The sequence below is a fragment of the Sinocyclocheilus rhinocerous genome, unplaced genomic scaffold (assembly GCF_001515625.1).
Source record: "Sinocyclocheilus rhinocerous isolate Xijiao unplaced genomic scaffold, SAMN03320098_v1.1 scaffold921, whole genome shotgun sequence".
Taxonomy (NCBI): domain Eukaryota; kingdom Metazoa; phylum Chordata; class Actinopteri; order Cypriniformes; family Cyprinidae; genus Sinocyclocheilus; species Sinocyclocheilus rhinocerous.
Window position 1 is genome coordinate 229,620 of NW_015640057.1, and position 211 is coordinate 229,830.

The following is a 211-nucleotide window of genomic DNA, read 5'->3' on the forward strand; positions in this document are numbered from 1 at the left end:
CATGGATTAACATTTCCAGGCATCTGATCACAGATACCCGGAGGTACTGGGCCAAACGGGAGAGGCAAGCTCAAATACGACCCTCTAAGGCGAGGGGAGCACTGCCTGAGACAGCATACACAAGAAGGTTCTCGCAAATGCCACCTATACTTCCCGCTCGATGCCTCAGCAAGAGGGGATATCCTGGAGCCCGGACATCCAGGAATTTTTC